The sequence below is a fragment of the Grammomys surdaster genome, unplaced genomic scaffold (assembly GCF_004785775.1).
Source record: "Grammomys surdaster isolate TR1022 unplaced genomic scaffold, NIH_TR_1.0 126113, whole genome shotgun sequence".
NCBI lineage: Eukaryota > Metazoa > Chordata > Mammalia > Rodentia > Muridae > Grammomys > Grammomys surdaster.
In genome coordinates this window covers 922651-931029 of record NW_021620921.1, presented here as the reverse complement: position 1 = coordinate 931029, position 8379 = coordinate 922651, and the positions used below count along the sequence as shown (strand labels likewise).

The 8379-nt window shown below is 40.0% G+C and overlaps 1 pseudogene; it reads left to right on the top strand.

Moving 5' to 3' along the window:
- The first annotated feature begins 1821 nt into the window (after positions 1-1821).
- LOC114611481 lies at positions 1822-7417 on the top strand (annotated as a pseudogene).
- The last annotated feature ends 962 nt before the right edge of the window (positions 7418-8379 follow it).

The window sequence follows — 8379 nt, the reverse complement described above, 5'->3', positions numbered from 1 at the left end:
AAGCTAGACCACAGAAAGGAGGCTTGGTTTGGGGGACTGGATCTCTCACTGAACCTGAAGTTCATGGTTAAGGTGACTGGCCAGAGAGCTGCAGCATCGCTACATCCCCAACAATAGGTGAGCACTACACATGCTCACCACCGTGCTTGTTCTTAGCTTTTATGGAACTCATGTCCTTAGGTGTTCAAAGCTATTACTTTACCCTCTGACCTATCTTCCCCATTCTCACGAGTCTTTTTTCTGTATGTAGCAACGCATAGAAATGTCCACATTCTTGGGTGTTGTCCTGCTTCCTGTTATAATAATCTCTTGGTTCTAGGGCCTAATCTTTATTTATTTTATATGTGTTGATATCTTCTCTGGATAAATAGCAAAGAAAAGTATTAACAATTTATAATTTTTGATTTTTGATGCCTCCATTCTATTCCTAACCCTGATAACAGAGATGGAAGAAGATTCTAGCATTTATAGTACTTTAAGGGTTCTAGACTTTATATGATCTACCAATTTGAAGAAATCCTGTAATTACATATTATTTGATCTCCATTTCTCCATTTTACAAATGAGGAAAATGAAGCAATTCTTAATGTTTGTTATGGAAATTAAGAAAGTATGGGAAAGTCTACATCTGTCAAATGATTGGAATACCACACAGGCTGTCTTTGGCATGATGGAGAGCAATACATATCTAATGGAAAAGAGAAAACCAGAAAGATGACGTTCACCATTTAACCAGTTGAGGCTGAATGCATAATCGATGGCACAAATTGAAAAGAACTCTCTTGAGTAGGTTTGGGACTATCTACATTCCAACAAACCATCTCCCAAGCCCTATAAGGTTGCATTTGGCCGAAACTGAACAATGTAATTTCTCTGTAGTTTACCATAATATCCATTTCACCACAGATCCTGCTTGTTGAACTTAGCTATAGATATTTTTGTTGTTGTTATTGGTCTATGCTTGGGGAGGAAGGTTATTTTTCACATTAAAAAACATCCCAAAGCTAGGAGGAATGACTATACAGACATGGATGGTTGGGTATAAAAGTCACCCCACTCCCAAGCCAAGTCTTATTTGTTTGTTTGTTTGTTTGTTTGTTTATATCTTTGCTCATCTATTACATCCCAACAATTTCTCCTTTCTTCTCCCAGTCACTCTACACCCCACCCCGCCAATCCATCTCCATTTCCCTTCAGAAAAGAGCAGGCCTCTCAGGGATATCAGCCCTACAGCATAAAAAGTTACAATAAGATTAGGCACATCTTCTCTTATCAATGCTGGACAAGGCAACCTAGGGGGAGGAAAGGGTCCTAAAGGTAGGCAACAGAGTCAGAGACAGCTCCTGCTGTCTCTGTTAGGTGTCCCACAAGAACACCAAGCTACAAAACTATAACATATATTCAGAAGTCCTGGGTCAGACACCTGTAGGCTCTAAGATTGTTGTTTCAGTCTCTGTGAACCCCTATAAGCCTACGTTAGTTGATTCTATAAGCAGTGTTCTTGTAGTATCATCGATCCCTCTGGTTCCTACGATCCTCCCTCCTCTTCTACAAGATCCCCCAAGCTCTGCCTAACAAAACCAAGGTTTTCCATTAAAGGCTCCAAAAGACCCTCACACAATTGCCTTAGTATCTGTGACTATTCCACATACATATCATGACTGTTGGACAGCTACAGTCCACAGACAAAAGCTCTGATCCACAAGACTCAACTAATGGCACCCCAAACAATGTTTAGATTGTGGCCACTAAGCAGGTGCTAATTCTCAGCTGCAAACTCTTCATCAGTTATTTGGGGCTTGTTAATGATTTATTCACACTATGACTAACTTGATAGTTCTTTCTAGCTCATTGGGCAATAACAAAGACACAGTCCATCTCACAAACAGTTTACGCAAAGGTCAAGGAAGTCTTAGACACTTGGCTTTGCTGAATCAAAGCAGCTGTACAAGCTTTTCCAATCAAGATGACATAAGTGGTATCTGTGGGCCAAAGCCCCTCCCAGAAACTGTCTATTCTTATCTCCTGCCCCATTCACCAGGGGGAGATGCACAAAACCTGCTGTAAGAGCAGTGGTGGAGCATTGCTTTCAATTAAAGATAAACAAAAAACCTATCCCTTCCAGCTGCGGATACTTGACTCTCCCGATTTTTCCATGAGAGAAATGAGGCAGAAAGCTCCCTCAGCTCTTCTGAAGTGTCAGAAATGTTTTACTGGGGTTGGCAAGTCTCCTCTGTGCTCTGAAATGAGGACCTCCAGGATTGGAGATTCACTGCTTTCCCTCTTTCCTGGCACTCGTCTACCTCACTAGCAGTCACGCAAGGATCTATTCATCTTTCTATAGCTGGCTGGGCAATGGACTGCAGTGATCTTACAAAGATAAAAGAACTGGTAAACTTGTCAAAATAGAGTCTTTGTTAACCTCAGAAGAGTCACAAAAGGGAAGGAAAGGTTTATGAATAGGAACCCACTTAATTTTAAACTAATGGATACTCTTCTTTTGCATAGATGGATCAATTTTGTTTGGGGGACATGGTTACTATTCTATGATCTATTACGAGTACACAAACGGAAGCTATTCAACCTCTTCGTTCAGTCTACTAACTGGAGATCCCTTGAAGCTGAGCTTCACAAATTGCATACGCACAATTCTTCTACATTATGGCTTTAACCATATTTGATCTAACTTTGCCACTTTACATGTTTCCTATTGAAAGTGCAAAATCTCAATATCAAATCTTGTCCTAAGTCTTCATCTAGCCCCCTAGATCATTTCCAAAACAGATCCCAGAGCTTGAAACATTGTCAGAACATTTCCTTCAGCCAACTATCCAAAGAGCAGCTTAGGTAACCACAAGCTTCAGGGGGAGACAGAAAAGGCCCAGATGAAACCTGTAAAGATGTAAAGCCCCACACTGCCAGCGGAACACATTGAGACATATTTTCTGCCGAAACAATAACAATCATAAATGAACTATTGTTAACACAAAAAATAGCAAATACTGGTAAGAGCTGTCATTTTGGTTTTCTTTAGACATGATAAATTACATTTGCAAATTAGTGTCTGATCTGAGATGACATGAAACAAATGGTAATATTTACATTCTGCACATTATCCTTGTCAGATTAAGCTGCAGTTGGCCAGTGTGGATATGAAGAGGCCTCGGGAGGCCTGCCTGCTAGACCAGCATATAAATTGTGTATAAACCATGCACACGCCTGCATTTATTATCTCTTCAAACCAGAAACAGCCACCCCCACTTACATGTCAGTGTTACCCAGTTAGGGGAACTCCAAAAAAAAAAAAAACAGTGAAGAAGAAAGCTCTCACAGTAGGCCAAGGACCACAAGACACATTCAAAGAAGCTGTCAAAGGCTTCCTGTTTCTTTAGTTCAGGAAGAAGAGGCAGAATAAAGTAACACAATACAGGCCATAGATGCAATCCCATTTTAGCCTCACAAATTAACCTCTAATATAGACAAGATGAGATCAATTTCATAGACCTGGATATGGACCCCAAAATCTTCCTACGGGAATACTGGCCTGTGAGAATAAAGTCTGAATGGGATTTTGAAACATGGGGCTGTTAGGATAACCTAATAAAGGATAAAGGGAACTCAAACACCTACCATGTCATTATTGTCTGTTTCAGAAATGTAACACATAGGAAGTCACTGCCACGCCTCTTCATAGGATACAGAGCCAACAGCTTACACCCCAGCCCATTCTCTCCTTTATCATCGAGACCCTGTGAGTGAGTCCTAGCATCCTGTGACGACAGTTTAATTTGTTGATTTTTTGAAAACTCAGCTTCGAACAGATAATATTTAGTATGGGGTGAGGAAAAGGTATGCCTTTCTTGTTCCTGAGGCTTGTGGGAGAATGAAGTTGTGGTGTATTGTACACTGTTTTGGAAAAATAGGGCTCTTCAATGGGCTGAGCCACTTCTAGAACGTCAACTCCAACATCATTCTCTGAATGAAGTCATTAATGTGTGTTGCTGTTTTAAACCAATTATCTGGGGAAAGGGTCACTTTGAGATAATTTATGAAGTTTAATATGAGATGCTATCTGCAAATTGTTGTTGGTAAGGGTGATAAAGGCACTGCAATAGGTTAAAAACATTCACTTTATGACAGATGTGTTGAATGTATGTAAAGATTTGTCTTTATAGTTTGGTACAAAAATACACAGCAAACAACCATTAAAAAAAACAGAAGAAATAAAATGAAAAGTCTTAATAATTTATGAAACAGGATAATGTGCCTAGAACTTATGGCATAATTCTGGCTGAATGTTTGAGTATACACTATGTGTGTTTATAATGGCCCATGATTTAAAAAATAAAGTGCCTTGAAATACGGAACTGATTCTATCCAAAATGCATTTAAAGAAAAGTATGTTTTAAGATGTGTTTGAATCATGGGCTTCACTGAGTTCACTCAGTAATTAGTGAGGAGCCCTGGGAAAACCTGCAGTCTGTCAACATCGGCTACTTATTCCTGAGCAAGAAACATTACATAAGTTAGTATCACGGCCTAAGGAAGGAAGTGCTAAAATCACCAATGTTAATAAGACTGCTTAACTCACTGCTCCGGGAAAGGTCTGTAAACCACAGAATGGAGTGACATTCTTGTAAATTATACTTTGGGGTGCCAGCGTTCCACGTATGGTTTCCCTTGGTCCACATTCCATAAACCCCACATACAAACTCACAGACATATACATTCACACATTTTTAAAGATTCATTAAAAGTATATGGAGAGTGATAGAAGATGATATGGACCTCTCTCTACACATGCACGTATGGGCAAGCACCCACACACATCAAGACAAAATGTCATTAATTCAGTCACAGTATCATAGAGCATTTCTGTCTCTAGGCACTGGCAGGAATCTACATTTCAGGCCAGTCTTCCACTGCCCGCTGCACAGTAAAGACGGAGAACAAGCGTTTGTTCTCCTTTCCTTAACCTGCACCTTTGCTGCTCGTCACAGGACATTTTTCTCTCTCCCCACAGGTCTCTGTCTCCATAGCTTGTGGTGAGCCCTGAGCTCCAGTCTCTATAGCTCATTAGTGACTATTATGCTTATTTTTCCAGCAGTTATAGTCATGGGTTGACACTTCATGGAATGATTTCTACCTTCACCGTGAGACAGAGGGTTTTCATTCCTGAGCTGAGTCCAGGCATTCCTGTGGCTGGCTTCCCATCGCTGCCCATCCTCCCCTAGCACAACCTACAGATGACATTGTAATTATCACTTTATTTTATAAGCATTGACTTTTTCATTGGAAGAGTACAGGGTAAGGAGTCAGAAGTTATTTATCAAATGAGGATAAATATAAATGTTTTAGACTCATATTTCTTCTAACAGTCTCTTCTCTACCTTAATGATTATTCAATGGGTAGCTTGAATGAGCTGTATCTTCACTCTCATCCTCAATAAAACTTTCAGCCAAGATTATAAGATGCTGGTTTCAAGATAGGGAGGACTGTAACCTGCCCTAAATCTACCAGATGGCCCTTGCATTATGGTGAGATTGAGTCAGCTTTTTAGTAAGACTTTGGTTATCCTTCTCCTGTCTTCAGGAAACAACATACAGGATGATTTCCAACATGTCACATGTAGACTTAAAAGTTGTAAGAGGAAATTCAAATGTAAGACAATTTTAACTGAAAATTAGTTTTTTGAATTAGATGTATTATTTATGTCCCAAATGCTAACTAAAAGCAGACTGGAATGACAAAACTGTTCAACTCAATACATTCAACTGAATCATTTGAAAAAGTTAAAAGATCAAAAGCCCACTTGTTCTTCTCCAATGCTAGAGTAGGCGAGTCAGAACCACATTCATTTGAAAGGAACCTAGTACAGACATGGCTAATTTCGGTTCTTCAGCCTGAGAAATATAAAAGAACAGTCAACTTTTAATGTAGACTAACTTTGAGTCTAACCTACATGGGCTTTGCCTGACAAGGCAGCACAGATTGAAAGACTTGATAATATTTTATAATCATGAGTGGGCTGAGGATGCTGCACTGTCATTCTAACGAAGGCACATTGCTCATGCTTGGAACAGTCAGGTCTCACTTCAGTCTTCTAGTGGCCCCGTGGAATCTGTAAAACCTGAGGCCTTAGATGGCGTCTAAGGAAATAAGAGTGGCCTCCCTGTGCATCCACGGTCTTTGTCCTGCATCTTGTCATTCCCCTTTCGTGTATCATTAGACTTAAAGCTGGTGAGTTTGTTACCTTGAATACTATTGAAAATGATTTGACTGAAAAGGGAATCAACAATTACTTGCTATTGATCTTTGGCTGATGATGTATGAAAAATAAAATTTCAAGTTAGCCACCACGTAGGGAGCTGTTCGGAGTAGTGGGTCTCAGCCACAGCATCACCATAGGGGTCGTCCTCGGCATCTTCTCCCTCACCAGCTGGGTTCCATGCCTCTGTAGTGGTGCAACCATGTCTGCTGTGCAGTTGCTGTCCCATCAGTGAGAATTCCACCGTATCTCGGCTCATCTACGCTTCTATTCTCATCCTTGGCACTTTTGTGTTTTGCATCATGATAGCAGAAGGAGTGCAAACTCAGCCGAAGAAGATTTCTGGATTCTGTGAAGGAAGATTTCAAATCAAGATGATTGATACAAAAGCAGAGAAAGAGTGTGACATGATGGTCGGTTTTAAACCTATGTATCTGGTCAACTTTGCTGTGGCCATCTTTTTCTTTGCCTTCTTTTTGCTCAAGTTAAAAGTTAAAACAAGATCCCAGAGCAGCAGTACACAGTGGATTTTGGTTCTTCAAAATCGCTGTCATTATTGGTATCATGGTTGGATCTTTCTACATCCCTGGGGGCCATTTCACTGAAGTCTGGTTTAGCGCTAGAATGTTGGGGGCCACTTTCTTCATTTTCATCCAGCTGGTGCTCTTGGTAGACATGGCTCACTCTCGGAATGAATCATGGGTAAATCGAATGGAGGAGGGAAACCCAAGGCTCTGGTATGCTGCCTTGATGTCCTTTACAAGTCTCGTCTTCAATCGTCTTTGCTGTGCTGCTCTACATCTTCTACACCAAGCCCGACGACTGCACAGAAAACAAGGTCTTCATCAGCCTGAACCTGCTTTTTTTGTGTTGCAGTTTCTATTTTATCCATCCTCTCCAAAGTTCAGGAACATCAGCCTCGCTCTGGCCTCCTGCAAATCCTCCATCATCACTGAGTACACCCTTTACCTCATGCGGTCGGCATGACCAATGAACCGGAAGGTATCCAGCTAATGGCTAGCTGTGTGGGTCAAAATGAGCTCCAGCTGGGTGTGCTTCTTCCTTTACCTCTGGACTCTTGTGGCTCCCCTGGTCCTCACAGGTCGAGACTTCAGCTGAGCTCAGTGTGTCAAGGACACTACTGCTAAAGCTGAAGACCCTCCTTTCCTGAAAATGTATATCCATTTTACGTTTCATTAACTAGACTATTAAGTGAACGTTGGCTGCATTCAGGTTTATATCAAAAGGCAAGATTGAATAATGCTTGATGCAGAGTCTGAGCTTTCATATACATATATGTTTTTTTGTAAGGAACAGAGGGAACATTTTTGTGTTTTAACATGAACCACAGCTGTGCTGTGAAGAAAATTCTTTATAAAGACTTGTAAATTACTACAACTTAGGTTTGAGTTGTAAGTTAGAAGATTGTTGGATATTAAAGGCTATACTTTATATATTTCTATTACTGTCTCTTTAAAAACCAAAAAGGAATGCATTATCCACATTTCCCTTCTTCAGAGGTGTAGCGTCCTAGTTCTTGGCAAGGAATCATGTATGTAGGCCCTTCCCCAGAAATACAGCTGCTCATAAGGCTGAGAGAAGGCTATACTTTTTATACTACACTGATGCTTCTTGATAGAAGTCTGTGGCTTTGTCAGATATATCACCCCAGTAAATGCTTTGTAGATCTGAGTAAAATGAAATGTTCACTTAAAACACTGAAGTGTTATGTAATGATCTTGTTTATGAGTGTACAAAAGTCAAAGTCATGATAGTTTATTACATTTGTAACATAAAAGTACTTAATTAAAATAGAAAAAAGAAAAGTTAAATTGCATAATATGTTGTTTTGTGACTAGACATCAAAGGGATCTACAAACATCTTTGCAAAAAGAATATACACCTTGGGACCTATCAGCCTTCATGAAAAGGCCAAATTAGGAGCACTAAGTTTGTCTACAAAAGCCAACTAAATTAGAAGCACCAGTTTGAATGGAAATCAATCACCAGGTAGTCTGATCCTACTGTAGAATTGATTTAAAAGTAATAATAATAACAAAAAATAACCAATATTTTCAAGTTGCAAATCTGGAACCAGATTCCAGACCCA